Source organism: Pteropus vampyrus, unplaced genomic scaffold (assembly GCF_000151845.1).
Source record: "Pteropus vampyrus isolate Shadow unplaced genomic scaffold, Pvam_2.0 Scaffold181, whole genome shotgun sequence".
NCBI classification, from domain to species: domain Eukaryota; kingdom Metazoa; phylum Chordata; class Mammalia; order Chiroptera; family Pteropodidae; genus Pteropus; species Pteropus vampyrus.
The window spans coordinates 1,729,753-1,753,740 of record NW_011888962.1 but is presented as its reverse complement, the minus strand read 5'-3'; positions in this window follow the sequence as shown (position 1 = coordinate 1,753,740).

The following is a 23,988-nucleotide window of genomic DNA, read 5'->3' as shown; positions in this document are numbered from 1 at the left end:
TTCTCATCGCAAGAGGCTGCTGACATCCTCTATCTAATGTATTTCTAATTCTACTTAGGGGATATTGCATTCTAAAGTCTTTGAGCAGGAAAAAAAAAAAAAGGATGAGAATGGTTAAAAAGAGGTCCAAGATATTCAAATGGTGGGTTTTCCATGGGTATGTGGAGCTGTCCAGTTGGTGTAAAAATTTCTCTTGAGTAAGGATAGTCAACCAAAGGTGTTTCTAATTGTACTCAATAATGTGTATCTTTTGAACAATTCTAAACAAGTAAGATGAAATGTTCCTAGTCTCAGGTAAAAGTCACTGGAATTATTTTCTACAGAAAGAATAAACATTTATCCACTGGGAACAATTATGAAACATGTCACTTCGAATGTTCATTCTGGGCAGAATGCTCACAAGAGGATTGGCCTGAGAGCAGATTAGTTAGGACAGTCTCCACAATGTCAGAATAACTGGTCAATTCTTCCAATTGTTCCAGTAAAAATGACTCTCAGATAAGCTGTTTGGTTTCCTAGAGATATGCGTAAGTCACACTTACATTTACCATTTAATGAGTGTTCTAAGAAAAAAATAAAAACAGGTAATACCACAAATGCTATTGTTTGAAGGTGATACTTCTTAAGCACTATTTTCTAATCTACCTCATTGTATTTATGAATATTCCAGTCTAGCAAAGAATATGTATATTTACATCTGTAAGTGTAAGCATAGATTGCAGCCAGACAATTACTTTATCAAACTGCATCTGGTTGATTGTTGTAAGAGAAAGGAACAGTCTCTAGAAAGATAAAAGTGGGGTGGTGAATAGACTGCCACAGCCAGGATCAACAAGAAGATGAGTTTTGGAGGCAGATAGATTTGAATCATCAGAACCTGAGGTTATTGGTTCTGAGAGTTAGGAGAGGGATTTAATTTGTATAGCCTCTATTCCCTCATCCACCCTCTTTGTTTTTCCTCTGACGTGCTTTAGGGTCTTTGCTCTGCCTTTTCCCTGGGCCTGGAACTCTCTTTCTGCAAGTATGCACATAGCTAAATCCCTCACCTCAGTCAAATCTTTGATCAAATGTCATCTTTTCAATGAGGCCTACTTGTCTGCCTTGTCAGCCCACATCCTACCAGGAACTATTTATTTCCTTGTTCTTTTTATTTTTAAATATTATGTATCACCTTCTAAGATATTTTAACATATATTTATTTAACTTTAATATCTACCATCTATTTTTCCCCTCCAATATAATCTCCACAGTGGCAGGAAAGTATAGTTTCATTCCTGATATATCTCAATACCTAGAATTGTGCCTGGAAAATAGTGAGTGCTTAAACAAATCTGGTGAATGATAAATAAAATACCTGCTAGGGTTTCTGGTACATTAATAGATTCGCAAACATATTACTTCCCTTCTCTTCCCTTGAAGCAGCTAAATATCCAAATACAGATTATTGCTTAAGCCTTTCTTGCTATTATTTAACATCATATGTATAAATACAATTGAGTCTTGAATGTTTCTGCTATTTTCTTTAAAGGTACAATCATCTGTAGGACTTAAAAAAATAATAACACTGTATATAATAAGGATTTAGAAATGACAGCTGCCTCAATGGAATAGATAATCTATCTTTTTAAAAAGTACCAAAAGGGAAATTCCATGATCCCCTTCAAGTACTTATTTAATGCTTACCAACTCTCCAGTGTCTACCTTCCATGTATTTCATGTGTCCAATTTTTTCCTTGTATTGTTTTCATCGATTATATTTTTGTCTGGTAGATTTCCAATATAGTTAGAGGAATCTTTATCTTATATAGTCTTCGTGTAAAAAGAACCTTTTCAGTCTAACTTTCCTGTTGACCCATGTAGATTATTCTTTGGTTTAAGTCCAGAGGTTGACATTTTCCAGACCTCTCTTTGAATTAGATATTTGTCGCAGGTTGGGTTGCCAGGAAGCAGACACTGAGATGATGTTAACACAAAACAGGAAAAGAATTACTAGGTAGTAACACCTGAAAAAGAAAAAGGGGATGAAGCGTGACTGAGCAGAGGAAGCTGTCAGGCTGGAATGAACCTAAGAAAGTCTACCATCAGGGTAGAGATCACTCGTTATAAGAGTCCTGCTTTTGGCCTTGTACCTGTACCACCACTTAACTTAGTCATTAGCTTGGTATCATTCCAGGAAGAAAGTACCTCAGCTCTACACCTAAGGAGCATCCAGAAGGCACTTAAAATAGACATGAGATGTTGTTCTTTACATATATGTCTTGCATGTTTTCTGTAAACAGGATACATAACTTTCTACTGAGGTGCTACAATAACTCTATGTAACATACTCATGCCTTTGAGTTTTAACAATACTTTCATTTATTTAATCTCATTTTTTCACAGTAATCTGGTCATACAGCTAGGGAGTAGAGGCTCCACTTTACTACGAGTAAACTCAGGTTTAGAGAAATTAAATGTCTTCATTTGCCATAGTTAAATTATTAGTAACTGGAAGAGATAGGACTCATGCCCAGATTTTCTTGCTCCAAATATTATCACCTTGATATTTCTTATCTTGTTTTTTCTCAAAAACACACACAGTCACAAGCAATAATTTTTCCTTTATTCCCTTTATTCCAATTTAACATCATCAAGATATTTGTTCTACATATGCACATTTTATATTGATATACTTGCATTCTGCTAATCTCTGGGTATGTGATTAACACATTAATAAGTAGAAAAATGAGAACTCACAAGTAATACAAATACAAATATAGTTAGCTTTGCTGTTTTCTATGAAAATTTTCTGCAATTCTGCTGACAGAAAAAGGTATGGCATATTTTCCTCTGCTATTTGATTACCTTTACCTTCTTTCTAAGTTAGGGTTCAAGAAAAAAGCAATGAAAAAATAAATCTAATAAGAGGAATAAAGAGAAGTCACTTAAGTAATCTACACCCTGGGAAAGAAATCCTTGACAAGTTTTCCTACGTTAGATCTATATATGGAAAAGCCGTAATTACTCACTGTGTCCAATAAACCCTGATATGATTTTTGAAGAGTTCCCTACAAGCAATCTTTTCACTTCATCTCCAACTCTAATTATTTAATCATTATTTAATCATATGGAATTTAGTGCCTTCCACGTATGCTGACTTGGAGGGCAAAAAAGTACATTAAATTATATTTTGAAAGGGGAAACATTTAATTTCAAGTTTTAGTGGTGGAAATTAAGGCTGGTTGTTTTCGTCAGAGCAAATTGAAACATGAGTGGTAATGAGTGGTGTGAATTTGAATACAAAGTGAGGGACCCTGATGAGAGAAGTCAATCACTTGCATCTTAATAAGCAGGATGATTATACTTGACCTTGGAAATTGTTTGTTTGGATACTTATACTTCCACTTTAGTCAGAACTACATAGTTGGTGCCTGGACATAAAGGTTGAGACAATAGATGAGGGGAGATCTCCTTTGACCATTAATTGTCCTTACATAGGACTTGACAACCCTAAAATCCAAAACCTAAGTCTTTTCTAGAAAATATAATCTTTTTCTGGATAAAGACCAAGTAAATAATGGGAATAAAAAAATATTCCCCTCAGGTCTGCATTAGCTGATCTCACTCCTTTAAGACCAACAGTAATGCTCAGGGTTATGATCAGAGAAGCATGTCTAAGCTGATCAAGATTAAAAGAACCAGTGCTCCTTTAGCTCATTCCTTGTGTCCTGGCTGATCCTGCTGGAAGCTTGTTCTGAGTTTCTGCCTAAATTCCAAACTGCTGATTTTGAATCCCTGACCTATAACCCTGTCTCTGTCTGTGATAAATCCCAAATAGAGCAGACCCTATGCCATCACTAGCCTCCCTCACCTGGTATCTGCCTACCATTACCTCATTACTTAATGGCTTAGGAATTCCTTCCATGCTCCTATGGGGATTTCAGGACCTTACATAAAAAGGAACTATGTTCAAAATCCCAAATTAAGTATCACCTTACTTGAATAAAAAAGGCTCATACATATACCTTCTCATCTCAAGTGCACCGTTCAATTGTGCAAGCCACAGATGGTGATTTTTGCATTGGTTCGGTCAAAGAGGATGTAAAGATTTTCCAGTATAAGATATAGTAGGCCAGATCTTGCTCTGTGAACAACCTTCACTTTGGGAGGCAAAACTATGTGGAAGATAGACTTCTGCGAATAAAAATTAGTGCAACTGCCAAAGCCTGAGTTTTTGTCCACAGCTGTCTCTAATCACTTGGCAGCAAAAAATGATTCTAAAACCTGACCATAGCTTTCAGAAAAAGCAAGATTTCTTTGCACAAGTATCCAATAACAATGATCTAGAAATATCGGTCATTTTGATGACATCACTATAGATCCTAACACTGGATTGTAGCTACAGCTCAACTCAGTCATCTCAGCATTGGCTTAGTTTGAAACGATAATACCATATATTTGTTCAGAACCTCAGAGCTCTCCAAGAGTTCTCATGTGCATTACTTCGCTTTTATTAGGAAGGCATGCCAAGGACAGATTTTGCCATTTCAAAGACAGAGAAAGTAAAGATCATATTAACTTAAATAACAACCCCAAATCACTATTATTAGATGGCAATACTAGGATTTAAATCAACATTTTACCAACTCCAAAATTCACTTTATAGAAAACTAAAGTGCAACTTCCAAAAGCTAGTTCACAGCAGAGCCCAGTTAAGAAACTAGAATTTTCTGCCCTTAAAGATTATTTGTATTATACAACAGATTCTCAGGGTATTTCTATATATTTATAAAGTTTTGAGTTTCCATAGATAAGAAACTAGTTGTCAACTTAGTGTTAACAGAATTCACTCAAACTATGGAAGAGAAATAACAACAAAGTCCTCAAGTGAAATATCTGTACAATTGCAATGTGATAACCACTGAAATATTTCCCTAATATGGAGAAGAGGAACATATTAATTAATCACAGCTTAATGAAGTATCTTCAAAGATAATTTTTTCTGTGTTTACAATTTTCTATAAGGAATTTTTTATGTGAACAAATTCTTGCAAATCAAAGACATAGCCTCTACAAGGGAATTCACCCACACAAGACAAAATTCTTATGATAAGAATGTTAGTGATGATAGAAACTGAACCTGTGAAATAGTATGATTTTGTTTCTACAAGTCTTTCCAGATAAAAATTTCCTGATTAATTCTGCTCAGATCCACGGGAATATTCTAAAGTAGGCCAACCCTCATCTTTCTTTCTCCTAGCTAGGACTGGTTTTTATTTTCCATATCTAAACAATGTTTCCTATTATTTTTAGATACACACTGGTTGATATCACTGTTCTGTTTTGAATGAGAATCCATTAACTGTCAACTTCATTTGCCAGTGAATGTGTTCCAAGAGACTAAAACAATTTGAGATAAATTTTCTTTTATAGAAAAGTAAATGATGATGGAAACAAAACTGCCAAACTACCAGAGGAAAAAGGTTTTAATCATTTAACTCTGGTTCTAACATGTTATAGGAAACATTGAAGAATCAGCAGAAGCTTTATTTAGCCCAACAGGAAAAAACACTAATATTTGGATTTCTTGTCATATTCAATTTTAGTTTCCTAACACATAGACAATTTTGCTTTACTCTCAACTCTCAGAAAAGAGATGAGCAATTACCTTAGTCAAAAGCTGTTTTTGTAAAAGGTTATTTTGATGGTCCCGATGAAACTGTTAAAAATAGTCTTGCTTTCAGAACTGGCAAAGGAAAAGGGTTTTATCAAACTTAGAAAACAGTTGCATGATTGGATCAGAATTTCAGTACAATGTCAGACCTTTGGAAATTCTAGATAAAAATTTTGCTTGAAATAGAAAAGGCAAACAAAAAACAACTCAAAATGGACAATAAACATATACTCTTTATGAAACTAAGAAAGAAAGATATCAGCTAACCACAAGTTTTTATTAAGCTTTCCTATTTAAAATGTCCATGAATTTAACAGATCTTTTTATTTTATTGAAGTCTCTACTGAAATCTCACTAATATGGTTGTAATTCATTTCTCGACTTAGTTCACATCTCTTACTACTACTGACATTTTATAATAGAGTTTATGAAATTCTCCCAGATGTTCCACTTATTTATGTTGCTTTTACCCAGATTTTGAATTTTGTGAGAATGGAGATTGGTTCTTGTTTAATTTAACTAACCTCACAGTGCCCTGATGTTCAACAAAACATCTATTGATTTAAAAGAGATCACTATTTTTTTTCAGGTTAGCCAAGATTACCTTAACTCCATCTTGTTTGCCACATTTCTATTAGGTAGAAGACAATTATAACTATATTCTACATATTTACTCAAGAGGACACGGTGAATTATTAAAAATGATGAAATGTGCAGGGCTCCTTTCTCTCAGTCTGTAATGTTAGTTCATGATCCTCAAATACATTTTGTGGTTTTATTATCAAAACCTATTAAGATGCCTCAGGGCTCTTCCAGAGATCATATGTGTTGATGAGACAAATGTGTGCAACATGTTAAAGGATGTCTGATCAAAAGATGCTTTCAAAGTATAAATATTAATTTAACATCTCGGCCTTGGTTTGCTGAAACTGGTGATATGCACAGCTACAAAGTCTCCTAAAAGAAACATAAAAAAAAAAAATTAAACATGAATGAAATTGTCCTGGATGCCTTTTATGTTACCAGATTTTGGTGCCCAAAGTTAACCCCAAATCTCTAGCATTTGCCATGTCGAGATTGGTCAGAATGGGCAAAAGTTAAAAGATTGCCCTTTTACAGATGATGAAATAGCTGCATCTCCCTGGCAAGCTCTAGTGTAATTTGCCTAGAAAATGACTATGTACTACTAGCTCAACACCCTGGTAAAAGGAAGCAGGCTTTAACCAGCTGGAAATGTACACTGGGCAAGTTCAGTTCCTGGGTGGTGTTCTATTCGTTCTCTTCATCTTGCATTATTAACCCCATGCTCTCAATCAACAAGGCTGGGATTTCCTGCTTTAATGAGCCACAATGCCAAAATTGTGGCAGGATGCTTTTCTCTGTGTGTCATCATGTAACGACAGGTCCAGAGAGAGAGGAGCTCTTCTGAAATTGTTGCAGATTTTACTCCAAGAGAAATAAAACTTATGCTCACACGAAAACTTGTACACAAATGTTTACAACAGATCTATCCTCAAGTTTCCTGACCAGGTGAATGGATAAACAATCTGTGGTACAAGGAATACTCAGTATAAAAGAACAACATATTGCTACATGCATATCATGGATGAATCTTCAAGTCATTTTGCTGAGTGAAAGTAGTTGACTCAAAAGATGACATAATATATGATTTCACTTATATGACTTTCTCAAAAAGTCAAAACTATTGTGATAGAAAACAGATTAGTAGGTGTCAGGAGTTAGGGGTAGAGGAGAGTTTTGTTATGAAGGGGCAGCATGGAAGATATTTTTTGTGATGATATAATGGTTCTCTCCTCTGATTGTGGTGGTGGTTACACAAATCTAGACATGTATTAACATTCATAAAACTGTATAACAAAAGAAAAAGTAAGTTTTAATCTATGATAATTATAAAAATATAATTTATTATAAAAATAATAAACAAGATATATATATATACACACATATATATATTATACACACACATACACACACACACACACACACACACACACACACATGCATTCACACACACTACCTTTTCTTCTGGAATCTCAATAGGATCTTCCCAGGGTAAAACTGGCATATCCTTCCTAGGGTTAAATCTGGTGGTGATGATAATAATGATGCCGTCATCAAGTATTCGATCTGTGCTAAACATTGTTCTAAGCCCTTCACACGCATTATCCACATTGCATATTCATAGCAACTCCGAGGAAGTAGGTCTCATTAGGATCTCCATTGTATAGTGGAAAAAACTGAAGCATAGAGATGTTAAATAATTTGCTCAAGATCACTCAGCTAGTGAGTGGCTGACTTTGTGTTCGAATTGAAGCAGTCTGGCTACTATCTGTGCCCCCTAACCATACTGCTATACTTCCTCTTCCTAAGGTCTGCTGGGTAAACCTTACAAATAAAGAAACTCTATTCAAACACCTTGGCTAGACTTCATATCTCTAAACTCTTATGAAGGCAATATAGACACAAGATCCTTCGTTTTTCCTTCTTCCCTTCAGCTATACTCTCTATTCCTCCTTTTTCCGAAGATGTATTACTAGAGCTCAAACATTTTAATAGTTTGTAGTTAAGTATTTGAGTACAGCGTCTGGATCTGAAAAACGATCATCTGCCATCTTCCTGTTGCTAACATAGGTTAGATTTTAAAACTATTTTGCTTTTAGCGTCATATTGTTTTGTGAGAGGATGACACATATCACTGTGAGAGGGTCATGTAAATGCAACTAGTTCCAAGCAGAAAGAATTAACTAATAATTTATCTTTATCATTTACAGAAACACAAGATGATTAAGTTTGGATCTGTTTAATTTCTATTACCCTATTTTACCACTGAATATTAAACTGAAGTAGGATTTTAATACCTAAAGAGAAAACACTATACAATAGAAAAAGTATTATTTATTTTAGATATTGAAATTTCCTCCCTCAGTTTTGTTGATATTTAAATTATTTGCATTTTATCATTATTCGTCATGTCAAATACAACTGTCCTCACCATGCTTACCTCTCCAAACATACTAAATAGCAGTACAAAGAGTAAAGTTGTTACCAATAATAAATCTGTCTTCCTACCCGAGAGAAAAAATTTATGGTTGCGCATTTCCCCCACTGTGACGTATAGCTCGGGTCTCACTTCAAGTCCAGAAAAATGGAGCCAAGCAGCCCATCTGAAATAATATAGAAGGGCTCAAGCAATGATAGGAATTTTAGCTTCAGGATATAGTGGTGCACCATGAGGGCAGGAAGAAATAAAAAGAACGAGCATCACAGAAATGAACAATAGAAAAATACAGGAAGGCAGATCATGGCTGCTGAATGACAAACTGGCAAAGCCAGACAAGGACACCTTAAAACAGGCTCTGAAATCAAAGGGTCCACTTGGTGGGTATTAGTAGTGGGGTTCCTTTTCTCTCTTTTTAAATGGAGAAACAACAGAATGACTGTGACCGAATTATTCAAACTAACTCAGCTTGAATAACTATTTGTATAATTTATTGGTATCAACTAAGCTACTAAGGGAAGTCCTAAGAAGTCTGACTGCCTCATGTATAATGAGCTGATAAATGTGGAAGACACTCATTCTTTCCATAAGCCCAGAAGAAAGGGACAATAGAGAAACATCTGAGAAAACATGTATCATGCCACTCCCCTGCCTGCAACCTTCCAAAGGCTTCTCCTCACACTTAGAATAAGACCCAACTAAAACAAGTCAGTCTAGATGGCCAAGATCATAAATGCGATAGCCTATCTTATAAAGGCATTTCTAGGAAGACGAGAAATAGAATGTAGAAACAATCACCTTTGACCAGCCTACTTCTAACTGATTTCCAACACATCAATGTGGTATTATAGAATAGAGAATTTGGAATACGGAATTAAACAATGGTGCTTACTGTATCAAAACTGAAATATTAAAGTGTTCGCCTACTACAGGAATTTGATTTTATAATATTTACTCATCAGGATTCTCAAAGAAGGATGAAAATATTTCAAATAAATGCTTCCATTAACAGCTCTCAAATTTTGTCATTATATGGGAAGTATATTCCTGCTCACAGTAATATATTTTACATTCTTATTTTAATTTAGCCTTTAGAATATATATGATATATATATTTACAGAGCATTGACAAGGAGTTTTGACAGAATAAAGAATTCAATTCCTGCTTTTTTGGAGTCGGGGGGGTTCTTATTTTGTAGACTATCAGAAGTGCTCTTCTCAAGGGCTTAAAGCATGAGGTAGAAGAAGGGGCTGTCAGTCCCCATGGACCTTTCACACAGCATTGACATCACTTTGCAGGAGGGGATTATTTTCTCATGCTGAGTTTCATAAACACGATGGACTCTTCTACTTCTTCCTGGATCCACATCAAACCCTAGTGCAGCCTTTTTGAAGCTGTAAACATTTGCCATACAACATTAGCATGCCACACACGGCCTGAAACACCGCCTGCTCTCCACAAAAGCCCAGGCAGGAAGGAAGCTTCACATTTGTGATTCATAAAAGGCCACAGAATAGCCCAATTTCTCTGAGATTTTTTTTTTCCTTCTCAAATCTACCTTAGAGTTTATATTTCTGTCATAAGCCAACAGAAATAAATGCATGACATGATGAAAGCTGTGGAAAAGGAAGCCTCCCACACTCACTCACTATTAGTGGAAGGATAAACTGATATAGCCTTTCTTGAGGGCAATTTTGTAACATGCATCAAAGCCCTTAAAAATAGCATATTTTAACCAGAGTCCCACTACTATGAATACAACCAAAGGAGATAATCAGACAATTGAAAATATGGACCTTTTAGGGCATTCGTTCCAATGTTGTTTATAATAACATAAAATAGAAACAGCCACCTAAATGCTTAACAATAAGAGACTTCTTAAATAAATAGTGGTGTATTCCTGCAAAGGATACCCTGTAGCCGGTAAACTCTTGATGCCAATCTATTTTTTTGACCTACAAATTTTAAAAAATCATTAAATAGAAATAGTCTGTTGCCATTAAAAATTTTTAATTATATAAACATAATGTAATTGCATAGGAAAAGTTATGAAGAATTTATGTATTGAAATGTTATGTGTAGCAATATATGGTTACTGTCGGATAGGAGGATTGTGGATTTTTTTTCTTAATTTTTATAATTATATTTTTATCTTCTGTGATGTGGAAAATGGTAGCTCTTTCTGTTTTGAAGAAAAATAACTGAGGGGAAAGTAGTAGAGATTTTTTTTTTCTTTCCACTTTCAGACCTCTGATTCAGAGTAACAGTAGTCCCCTTTTTTTGCAGCTCAGACAGAAATAGACCAACAGGTTTTGCTATTTTCTATCAATCAGATGGCTCTGGGAAGGCTTAGGAAGAGTCAGACTACAAGCCCAAAGGACTGATAGGGAATTGAGGGGAATCTCGAGTAGTAAATGGCCTCTTTGCAGGTTGTATGACTTATACATATCTCAGAAGTTGTTGCTTAGAGACAATGCTAAGTTGTGTGTGGTGGAGGTGGGGGACGGTGGGGGCGATACGAGGATGGAGAGCTTTCTGTGTGAAGACACATAGAGGGTTTCCGCAGAAGGCCGGGCACTGGTGAACCACCAGTTTCTCACAGATCCTCAAGGAACAGCTTCCTTCCTAGGGGACTTCACAGACTGCAGGTGTGTCCTACTATACACTATGCATTAACACAGCACATTTACATGGAATTTCAGTTGTCAGTTGTGCATAAGACCAAAGGGAGGTGCTAATGACTCTGTGTCTATATTAGATACAAGATTATGTAATGGACTAATACTCTTTCTTGCGTAAAAGTGCTTTGCATCCATCAAAACAGATTCATGATTATTTCAAAGCCATTTAATCAAATATAAGGCTAAGATAAGCAAATTATTAGCTATTTAACTTGACCTGGTGTATTTTATTCTAATTTTGCTTCAACGACACCTGTGAAAAATTTTAAGCAGGAAATTAGTAATATTACTATCAAAACAATTTAGTAACTTTCAAGACATTTGAAGAGGCATTTCATGAAATCTATTCTAGCCATTTTATAAGGGTCAAATTCAACCCAGAAATATCTATCTCGGTTTTTCTTTTCTAATAGTAAATTTCATGAAAAAATAAGTCTGTTTCAAAACTATTAACTCGGCAGCTATTTTTGTCCTCAGAGATATAAAATTTAATGTTCTTCTGTATAATAAGTACTTTTATAGCATTATATATCTTAAGATTAAATAATGTTTACCCATCATTCCCCAATCTCACCACAAATCCTAAAACCAATAAGTTTGAAACATAAAAATTCCAATACTTGACTAAACTGGCAAAATCATAACTTTCTGGCAAAATAGTCAATGTCTGTCTTAAAAATATCTTTGAAGGGACCCGTAATATAGCCAGAATTACTTTTGATTAGAATGTTGTCTTTATACTATGTTCTGATCCTGTCTTTTTATCTACTTCTACCCCCCGAAGAATTCAATCTATTTTATAACTTCAATCTCAAGAGTGAGTAGTTTTGGAGCAACAGGGGGGACATGGCTGGTCCTACAGTTGAGATTATTTCTCTATCAATAAGACAGAATAATCCTACTGCCATAGGAGAGACATTTGAGCTTGACTTTACATCTACCATTGACATTTGTGGCTATGTCTATAGCTACAAATTTTTTCATCTATAAAATGGGAGATGTAACTAGATGATCTATATGATGTTGCTGGAATATATGGAATTCAATAGAAACGTTTTTCCTTATTCTCAGATAATTCAGGATGTGATTAGGACTTCAGAGGAACTCATGTGAATATTCACAATTATGGTCTAATTCTAGAAAGTGGGCTAAATGTATACTGATGACAGCAAATAATCTATAGGATTATTTACTTTAGTGAATCTGTAATAGTTATTTTTTTATTTTATGTCTCTTTTTAAATTTTGATTAATTATTATAATTGTAATTATGTGATCTAAATCAGTGATTCTCAGCCAGAAGTTATTTTGGCCTCCAAGAAACATTTGGCAATACCTAAAGACATCTAATTGTCACAACTTGGAGAGGAATGGGATCCTACTGGCATCTGGTTGGTAGAGGCCAAGCATTCTGTTAAAGCATTCTACAATGCATAGAACAGCCCCCCATAACAGCACATTAGCCAGCCCCAAATGTCAATAGACTCAGGTAGAGAAACTGGACTAAATAAAGAAACTGTGGTATTTGTGTTCTTGTCATTTGCATTTTTCCTAAATGTAGAGAGTCAAACAAAATTTCAGTTATCTAAGGGCTCCATTTAAATGAGTACTTGTAGAAACAAGTAATCAATAATGACCAAAAATCAAGCAAACGAATAAACAAACAAGTAAGCAAACCTGTTAAATTTGGATAAACTCTTTCAAGCCAGCTTACATTGTACAGAGAAACAAAGATGAAATTTTTTACTTCTCAGCTAGGCTGCTAGTTCTCCCTATAAAAAGTCCTTTAAATAAGTCTGTGTCATATCATGAAGACCAGCCTAAATTTTCTCATGGTATTCATAGTTAGTGAATATTTAGTAAAGAAGCATTAAATATCTGAGTTGTGAAAAATAGAGACCATTCAGCACACAAATCCAATAGAAACAATTAAAAGACACATTTATAGTGTTAATTTTAAAAATTATGTTCTGTTTATCTTTAGCTGTACCACCAGGAATAAATGAAATATTTGCAAACTGGGCCGCACGTGCACCCTGTCTCTCTTGGGCTAAGCCTAGGACTTCCCAACAATCATTTCACAACTATGCTATTTGTAGGAGTGTATTTCCTTGAACTTCCTTATAACTCGCCCCTGCTATTGTGACATAAATTTATCTTTGTCATTCTCAGCTGAAATATGCAAAGCTCTTGCTGATGTCATCTGGGAAATAGATGACCTGCTGGCTAAATATATACTGCATGGCTTTACAAACTATCACTCTTCAGATTCAGAACTTAGTTTTTGGTATGTTGGGCTTATGCACCTCACAATTTAAAAGGAAATGTTTCCAGGACAACAATCCTGTCTTCTAATGATCATGTGATTTTTTTTTCCATTTTAGTGAAGACTTGACTTCATCTGAGACATTTGAAAATTCACAATAACAAAACACAAAAATAGGGCACTATTTTGCTAGTTTTCAAAGAAGCTTTTTCCCGGTCCCTGTTTTAAGCATTGATATATATTTTTCTAAAGTAGGTCCAGATAGTTAACAGCTTAATTGTCTTTTTATTTTTAAGAACATTCAAATTCATGTGAAAATATAGATAAAAGTGTACAAGTCAAAACTAAATACAATTTCTTTATTGTGTAGCATTATTTTTTAAAGATAATGTCTTATTTTTTTCTTTGTACTTTTACCTTAATTTACCTTATTGTTTTCTACCTTAGTTCTACCTAAACTTTCTAAGTTCTTATTTATTTATTTATTTATTTATTTATTTATTTATTTATTTATTTATTTATTTATTTATTTATTTTATTTCAGGGAATATGGCAATACAGGCTTTCCAAAATTTCACAGATATTGTCCTATTTGATGTTAAACATGTTAAAATACAGTGATGGTCAGCATTGAACTCTATTAATTTAAAGACCAAATTTTACTGGTGTAATGAAGATTGAAGACATAGATTGAGCATATCAGGAGAATTGATTGACAACCAAGAATTAGCACAACACTAAAGAGAGTCCGTGTACTTAAAAGAAGCTGTTGAGATAACTTGATATTATGTAAAGTATGCTGGAAATTAAAAGAAGTTAAGATACCACAGTATGCTCCCTTAGAAATTTTCTTTTTTCCTTTAATCAAGAATTCTTATTGGGTACCTATTATGGGCTACACAGTATGATAATCACTGGAGATAGAGAACTGAATCAGGCATTGTCCTTACCTTCTGAGAGCTCCTGATGTGTAGGTGCCTAAGGACTACAGGTAATAAGGTGAAAGCATATATTGTGTCCAATGCAATCAAAAAGAGTAGTCGATTTTTCTCCTGGGTAGTCAAATGCTGGAAAAATGTGACTAGGAGGCAATATGGAGATTTATAGGAAGTTATTTTTTTGTATAAAAACTAAAAACTTTTTTCCATAAAAATGGATAAAGGCATTTTAAATAATAATTAATATGTGCATATTAATTATAACTATGGAAAATATAAGTTATGAACAGGGTTCTGAAATTTATTTGATCCCTTTTCTTTTGTAAAGTTGCCTGCATTTAATAAAGTTTTAATTGACAATGAGAAAGAAAGTCACTTATAGTCTCTTTAATTTTCTAAGTCCTTAAAATAAGGATTCTTACATACACTCTAAATGTGGAGAGGAAATAGAACTAACTTTTTGAGAGACACTATGCTCTTAGTTTTATGTATTTATGGTCCATTTATTTAATCCTTTCTTCAATTCTATGATTTAAAAAGATTCTTATAGAATTAAGAAAAGTGAGACATAGAAGGATTACACAATACATGCTAGAAGGAAGAGTCCAATGGATCCTAAAGACTACCTTTCTCACCATACTAATTTTTTAGATTAATAAATTCAGTAAAATAAAAGAATTATGTTTTAGCAATGCAATAATTCTCATTTTAAAAGTTCATTGAATGGCTATTAAACTGCTACATATTAGCCGTGTCCCTTCGGGGATGTTTCTGGCCTCAGTTTCCTCCTCTGTAAATTGAAGACGTTGTACAGGAGGTTTGCTAAGCAGGTCTGAGATGCTATGCCTCAATGGTTTATGATGGTATATTATTCTGAATTGTCAAAAAGTATACACTTTAGAAACATCTTTCATCATACCAAATAACGAAAATTTTATAGTCCCTGAGGAAATGTACTGCTCCAATTTGCTTGAAGTGGTACTGTGGGCACTTAAATGGATAATAGGTGTTTAAAATATTTTAATTCCTGTTAACATTGATGACATACTCATTTGACTTCTCTTAGTTTGTGCTTATATCATATGCAAAAGCAAAATAAATGAGTAAAAATAAGGGTAATGGCTGATGTATAATTTTGTTTTCAAATTACATGTTTGATATTGTTCATTTGGCTCATTTAAAAAAGGAATTAGACTTTTTTAAAAGTAATTTTCTACAAAGTTCATTATAAATAACATTTAATTCAACAAGGTTGACTGAGCACTTTTTATGAGGTCAGTGTATATCACCTTCATAGGTCTGTAGGTCCAAACCACCTATACTATAAATTGTTTAATATTTTCAATTAACACTGACTTGGAGTTTTAACCTAAATATGTTTATTTTGGAAGAAAATTCAATAAATATAGATCACTTGCCATAATTATAAACTAAAGGTAGAAATAAACTACATTCTTTTTTTTAAATGTCTGCTCATGTATCACCTAAAGCCATATTAAATTCTACCACCAGTAACATGTCTGTAAATATTGTATGCTAGGATTGTGGGAGCACATCCCCCCCCCGCCCCCGCCCAAAATGGTCTAATCGAACTAGCTCTCATCAGAATATCTCTAACCAGCTATGTACTTGACAATTAGGTACTTTTATTTAGACTATAAAACTGATGATTATTCAGGACAAATAAATTGGTTATAACCTGACATGTCATAGTAACTTTATTTTATCTGCTTTATTTAGGATTCCTGTAAACACATCAAAAGATAAAGGCATGCGCTAAGAATTGGCTTTCAGTAAAGTGATAAAGCTAGCAGCTTGCCTTTGAGAACCCCCATCCCAACTACCCACTCTCTTATCACCAACCTAATTGTCAAATCCAGGCCATATTTTCCTTCCACATTATCCACTCTGCTTTCCTAATGCCCTAGGGATCCTTTTTGCTTTTCAAAATCTTCAGAAAAGAATTTGAAACACATTTACACTAAGCTGATACAGTTTAAAGGTTTCTGTCTCCCAGCGATTACTGCCGTCAAGAAGGGTGAAAGTCAACAGTACAAAGTCTAGTGTAGTATAGTATCCTTGGGTTTGAATTCTACTGCCCCCTTAACCTACCCTGCACACCATCATCCCACACCAGTTAATATCTACATGATACTGAGCAAGTTATATAAATTCTCTAAGCATGTTTCCTTATTGGCAAAGTGGGAATAATAATATTTCCTTCCTCATAAGTTTGTTATGAGACTTTAATGAGATAATGTAAAGTGCTTAACATAGTGCCTGGTATAAAGTGTAAACATCATAAACAAGAGCTGATATTATTATTATATAACAGTCCACTAAAGAGGGAGATTGGCCCTAGCCCTAAGTGAAATTCAAAACATTCTGTAAACTACAGTTAGAACCATTATGTTGTTTAGCAAATGTTTGTTTACAACTAGCTTTATTTGTCAAGGTATTAGTTTATCTCCTGAAAAAAGTGATGTAATTAATAGAAATGACTCAACAAGTTTGCAGGAATACTATTCAGAAGTGGAACACTTTAAATCTATTTTACTCACACAGAAAAGTTACAAAAATACATTTTATAAACAAAAAGTCATTCTTCTTTCTTGCTTTCTACTCCGCTCTCTTGTAAGGGCTGAACTTACCTTTCCAATTATTTCTATAATATGTGTACAAAGGTTATTGTGACAGACCTGTCTGGACTAAAGTCTTGTTTCTACTCTTGTGGGAGTTGTGGGAGAATTACTGAGAATCTGGAAAACTGGCAAGAGTTTAGCTTTACAAGTTCCTTAAACAGAAATAAAGCAAAAGGTTGCAATCAGCACGTGACATGTGTTATTTCCTGAATGTGAAGGTGTTTATTCTGATTCCTTCCACGGGGTCCTGTTCCAGGGTTATCAACTGAGAAAATCATCTCTAACTGCTGTTGTTGTTGTTTAGGGGATTCCCCACTCTTCTGAAAGCACCTGCTGGTTGACATGGGAGGAAAGGTCATGAAAAAGTCAACAATGTGACAGCCACTTCCCGAGACATCCTGATTTTATCCAACTGAACCTGTTATAAATAGCAGTTAGATAGGTAGTACTAATAAGATTTAGAAGACTTAGCATAGGCTCTGGCTAGAAACTGATTCTTTTTATCTTGGGCATTAGTGAATTCGCATACTATTGTATACACTCCATCGTCTCTATCTCTAATCTATCTTTTGCTTCTTATGACCAGCCAAGATGATTCTTTTAAGCTTGACTTTCTGTAGTTTGTATTATAGAAAAAAAGATTAAACAGGTGTTATATTTTATTTAATGTAATTTTTCAAATTATATTTAACCTTATTTGACATGGCCACCAAATAGTGTCCATCTTTCATTATCTGGCCTCACCCCTTTAAGAGTCACTGGCTCAGAAGTTTTAGATTTATCTTCATTCCATAGAAGGCCCAAGAGCCAAGTTTAAGAAAACTGTTTTTATCCCAGTTTCAACATAAAAGGAACTGAACACGCAGGATGGAAATCAAACCTATATGCAGACCCTTCTGGTCATCCTAAGGTGATGCAAGGGACCACCAGCCATCACAAAAGCATGACGAAGCCCACAAGAATAAGCACAGACCAGAAGTTTCTATCTGAATAATTCATAGAGTATTCGCTTCCAGAAAATGCTAAAAGGATGTTTTTAAAGTAATATTTGGTAGTAATGTTGTATACGTGGTTTGTTTTTTCCTTCAATATAGTGTTTCAAGAACATCTCTAACGTTTAGCTAGTAGAAGAAGTATTAGAATTTATCAGGAATGTGAGAACATATGGCCAAGTCTTAGATGATAAGAGTTTTTGAACACATACCAGGTGCTCAGAGGAGTAAAAGGTCCCCCTCCCTTGTAGAGAGTCAATCTAGTGGAAAACTTCTTAACTGAGGGAAATAATAATGGACAAAGAATCCTGATGTCCTTACCGACAATATTTTTAAGAGAAAAGCAATGCTGTATGGTTATAGGAATCTTTAATTTTATTGGAAATTGATATACTGCAATGAGCTTCATTTACATTAAAATTGTATTAGAGGCTTACTATGTAACAAAATATCTCTGGGCCTTTGTTTCGTCATCTCTAAAGATAAGCAGTTAGGTGAACCCTCAGCTTCCTTCTAGCTCTACTATTCTAGACCCATTATTATATATTTCGACAATATATAGAACAAAGTTCATTGTTTGACAAAGTACTCGTTATTTTTCTAAAAGTTACACATAGATGCATATTATGAAACTATATTTTAGTTGGGAGGTGCTAGTTGTGAAGATTATACCTTATTCTAATTCTTAGTCTTATTATACGGATTTTGAGAGAGGCGTTTAGTTTTCAACAAATATATGTCGAGCGCCCACTGTCTATGGCATTTAAGTTGATGCAGGATCAGACAATGGTGTTAAAGAAGAAAGTGTTCCTGTGTCTGAGACCTTCCAACACTGCTGCTCTGAGCCCTGTCCCTGCCTGGCCAGTGCAGAATGGTGAGGGTGACCCACCCTCTGACCTTATCAGCTGCCTTCAACCTGGGAGAATGGCTGTTCCTAGTCCCATTGTTCAGTACTTCCTGAATCTACTTGCTCCCTCTGACTCACCAAACATGAAATCATAACTAAGGAAGCTTCAAAGGGACCATGGAAAGCCCTAGCTAGACACACACAATTTAAATAATAAAATGGTGTTAACTATAACAGGGCTATAAACAAAATCGAGGCAGCTGTGGTATGTTAAGACTTGCCCCCTCATAATGCTGGGATCCCTTAGGCTGTTCCCCAAGGACTTACAAATCTAAACCAACCTACCCATTTTTTCAATCAGTACAAAAATTATGCTCCAACAGTAATAGTTCTCTGTATGTGTCATGCTTGTTTCTAACTTTTTCCTTTGAACTTACAGTATCATATGCCTACTATGCCTTTTTCATCTTTCTACTCCACCTGATAAAGCCTTCTTTTCCTATGAAGCCAGATGAAATGCCAAGTGCTCTGTGAAGCCTTTCCTGATAACCCTGAATAGTTAGCGATGCCCTCTCTCTTACTACCTGTTCACATTTCCATCAAAACCTTACTGGAATTCTCAGTTGATATCTTTCTCTCTGCCACCAAATTTTAGCTACTTAAGGAAATGGCTTTTATTTTATTTATTTCTGGATCCCTAAAACTTTCTGGTCCTCGAAGCTCAAAGTTTGTTTAATAAATGAACAAATTCTGGCTTCTGCTTCAAAGCAGAGATGACTTAAATAAGAGTGTCCATAACTAAATGGGGATGGAGGGGTAGGGCTGGGTAGTGAACCAGAGTAGTTACCTCTAGACAAACTAGAGAGGTTCAGGGTGCCTCCCCACAACACACATCCAGTTAGTGAGAGAAGACAAAAAGCAAATCTCAATTTAGTGCTCTTTTCATTAATTGAGCTCATAAAAATTGAATAATATAAGAGTGAAAGTTGATATCTTCACCCAATGTGTTTTGTTTCTCTCTGATGAATGTTGGAGGAAAAAATTGGGATAATAGAATGATCAGTAAGCTGAGGGGTCACCTAGGCCCACTTGAGAAAACATGGGCTTTTAAGCTTCAATAGGCTACAACTGAGATTAAAATTTTTTAAATTTAAATTAAAATTTTTCAATTAGAGTTGACATTGAATTTTATTTTATATTAGTTTCATGTGTATAACATAGTGGTTAGACATTGATATAATTTATAACTTACCAAGTGATCCATGCCCCCCGCCCCCGCCCCCGCAATTACTCTGGTATCCACTTGACACTATACATAGTTATCACAATGTTATTGACTATATTCCCTATGCTGTACTTCACATCCTCGTAACTATTTTATAACTACCAATTTGTACTTCTTAACCCCTTCATCTTTTTCACCCAGCCCCCAACCCCCTCCTCTCTGGCAAGCATCAGTTTGTTCTCTCTATGAGTTTATTTCTGGTTTGTTTGTTCATTTATTTTGTTCTTTAGATTCACATATAAGTAAGATCATGTAGTATTTGTCTTTCTCTGTCTGACTTACTGAAATTAAAAGTTAAAAAAAAAAGCAAAACGAAACAAAGATCTTCTTCATCTACCTTGTCCAGTTCCAGAGTAAGAAAAGAAGGTGTGGGAGAAAAGCTAGAAAAAGTCTTCTCTAAACATCATATGAACCTTTTCAGACTTTTGCAGAACTTTAAGAAGTGAGGAAGAAGTGAAGGATTATCATTTTAAAAAATGAACACTTGCTGCTGTAACAAACACCCCCAAATCTCAATGGTTTAATGAGTCAGATTCCTGTCTCCCTTACATTAAGTAGGGAGAAGTGGGAGCTCTGCTCCAAGCCAATGCCCAGCTGGAAGCACACAACTGATCATGGGAAAGTGTTTAGAGTACAGGCCTGGAAATACTGCTTATCAATTTCCTGATGTTTCATTGTCTAGAAAGCAATAAAAAGGCCCCTTCTATCAGTAAAGGGGCTGGTTAATGTAAGGTCACTGTTTCTAAAAAGAGAGGAAGCCAAAATTCTCTCACAGAAGACAAGTAAAAAGGGAAGGGAAAAGAAGTTCAGAAAGTGCTCAGGAGAAGTTTGCACTCTCTGGATTCTTTTACATAAAGTATTTCACACAGCTGAAGAATGGAATATATATAAATATGGGATGATCTCAACATAGATGAAGACACGACCATATAAGTTCCATTCTTTAGCCGTATGTGTGCGTGTGTGTGTGTACGTGTGTGTGTATGTGTGTGTGTGCGTGTGCCAAAGTTCAGGTCCAGGGTATATAAAAGGACAGAAAAGATTTAAAAACATATATTAAAATATATTTATACCAGTTATATGCTATCCTTTTAGCAAACTCTGGTTTCTTGTCATATGCAAATTATCTGGGTCTCACACTGCATGCCTTTCTCCTTGTAGGCCATTTTCTTTCATGGCTCTTCAGTTTGGGGAATATACTGTTCCTTCTGCCTATTTCAATGAGAAAAAATAGTGATTAATTCTAATCTGTTTTGTCCCACCTCTCAACTTTTTTCTTATCTTCCAGCCGACCGCTACTATTTTGTCAAGACCTAGGCAAGTTCTCTCAGCCTCTTGTACTCATTTCTGTTAGAGCACTTACTGAATGGTAATTATTTTGTTAGTGTGTTTGTTTCCCTTGTTAAACTGTGAGTTTCCTGAAGTTTTCCTTGCATATCCAGTGCCTCACAGAGCTCCAGGCATAGAAGAGTTAGTATGAACATATAAATTATTGACCAAACAGAGAAACTTTTGAGTGAAAGGGTGAAGTACTAATAATTATATTAAACTGTAGGAGGAAACTGGGGCTATCCTTAGAAAATGGAGACAGATATGCTCCATGAATATGTGTTGAACAAGAATACAAGCTCTCTTCCAGCAATTCTCTTTTTTTGTTGTTAGTTTGACATTGCTTTTTCCTGTTTCTCTATTACTTAGACCATGTTTGGCACATAGATGGTGTACAATAAAAATTTGTTGATTAAATGAACGACTGGGAGAAAACAAATATGTGGCAGTTATACAAGTTCTGGTCCAAAACCCTTCACCAGCTTTCTTCTCACTTTTCCACTCAATATGTTCCTGTAACAGCTTTTCATAACACAGTGGACTTCCCATACTGTCTTTCTGTAACTCTAGAAGGACTCGAACTCCCCTTCTAATGCAACATGGCACATAAATCCATGATTCTTAAAATAGGAAACAAACCTGCTACAGAGAATGAGCTATTTTGATTCAGGGATTTCGTCAAAGTGATTCAATATTGTCATGCTAGGTTAGAGGCCCCAGCTTGCCGTCCTCCCCCTACCCCCACCAAGAACCTTTTTTAAACCATCCTGACATATCTCCCCACCTAGATGTGGGCACAGAGTTAAGCGGCAGGAGCAGTGGGAGGCAGAATAATTCTCTCTGTTCCATTTTGATGGCTGTCACCCAGAAGCAGCTGCTGCTAGGGAAGAATGAGGAGGTGAGGGATGTTGAGGCCATTACAATCAGAGGAAGAAAGGGAGGGGCTGATGGCATTGAGAAAGATTATGTTGAATTCCACTGAGTCATCACCATAAGAACTGAATGTCAGAAATAAGAGATTGTGTGCTTGTGGAAACAGGTGATGGTGAGGGTGAAGGTGAGCTGTCTTAGCCTTTTGGAAGCATCATGGAGAGATTTGGGGAAGCTACATTAGAATCGTAGAATTAATTATTTCTGAAGTCAAGGTCAATTAAGATCCCAGAAGCTGAGGCTACTGGCCCAAGCAGGAAACCCCTCCTGAGCAGCGCACATCCTCCTCTTTCTGGGCAGGTTGTGAAGCAGAAGCGCAATCTTCCATGCCCTAATTAGCACTCTTGATTTGACAAGGGTGGCTCCCTTTCTAAAGTTTCCTCTCTGTGTTATTTTACACAAGAAAGACCACAGCCTCAGTTCCTCTTCAGTTTCATGGAAGAATGTCAGCAAATTACAATTATTCAGGATCAAAATTTCGTAAGCTTGGCTGCAGAATATTCATGATGCAAAAACAATCGCAAAAGGCTTTGCTGTGCTGCTTTATTGACACAGCCTTCCTGTCCCCACATCTTGCTTCCTCTCAGGAAAGTGGGACGTGTTGGATGATTTCCCAGCTTCTATTTGGAGAGGAAGTCTACAGGTTTTCCACCATCCAGCCCCCGCCAATCTGCGCTTGCGAGAAACACCTGCAACCAAAAGCGATGCCCATTCTCTTTTGTGCATTTGCAGCTATCAAAATAAATGAGCCATTTTGAATGGGAAAATTACATATTTTTTTCAGAGTAACCTCACTCTCCACATGTGCACAAAGATGCACATGCCCTGATGTTTTATGTATATTGCCCATGACCAGAATTACGAGTCAGGCATTTTGCCTTCAAAACCAATGTTAATAATCGTCTCGAAAGAAAGGATTACTAAAAGACCTCATGTGTGGGCATTTTTCCCCTATACAATACTAATAATTCTTGCTGGATATAAGTCCTTTTCCCACCTACTCATGCATTTCCATGCCGAACATCTGTCTCAGAAGCTGGCATTCTATAAAAAAACAACAAAAAAGATAGTGCTGTGTTTCTCACCCAACTGCTCATCCTGCCAGGACTCTAAAGTTGGCTCAGACACCCCAGGAGCTTATGACAGCTTTACGCTCAGCCTGAGGCTTGACGCAGGGATAAAGAGTGTGCTGCTTGCTCATATGGATGTTCATCTATTGCTTATTATTTGTAACCCCGGCTTTGAGAATGGAAATAGTCATTTGAAATTTCTTTGATGGGAAAACAAACAAACAAACATGAATTCACAGGCAAAAAAAAACGTGATCACTAGATTAAAGGAGCCTCAGTGCCTCAGTGGCACTCTAATGTGTCTCCCTCTAGTGTGTCTGCTATTGGGGCATCTAT